Consider the following 288-nt stretch of genomic DNA (forward strand, 5'->3'; position numbering starts at 1 on the left):
CGCTGCAACCTGCTTTTGTATTCCTTAACAGTCCAGATTTGAATCCTTTGGACTTCTATGTATAGAGCGTAGTTGAAAGGGTCACGAACAAGTCCAGACATCCAAACGTCGCATCATTAAGAGCCGTTATTGAAGCGGCATTCACCGATACCCACATAGAACAAAATATCTCATAGACGTATATAATAAATCTATAAATCTATGGAACATCTATGTTTATTGAAGATGTTATCTATATGTATAATATATGTAAATGTAATGTACGTATGTAAATAATATACGTATATA

Source organism: Odontomachus brunneus, unplaced genomic scaffold, assembly GCF_010583005.1.
Source record: "Odontomachus brunneus isolate Ranch 3 - 2012 unplaced genomic scaffold, Obru_v1 Obru_scaffold_343, whole genome shotgun sequence".
Classification (NCBI taxonomy): Eukaryota; Metazoa; Arthropoda; class Insecta; order Hymenoptera; family Formicidae; genus Odontomachus; species Odontomachus brunneus.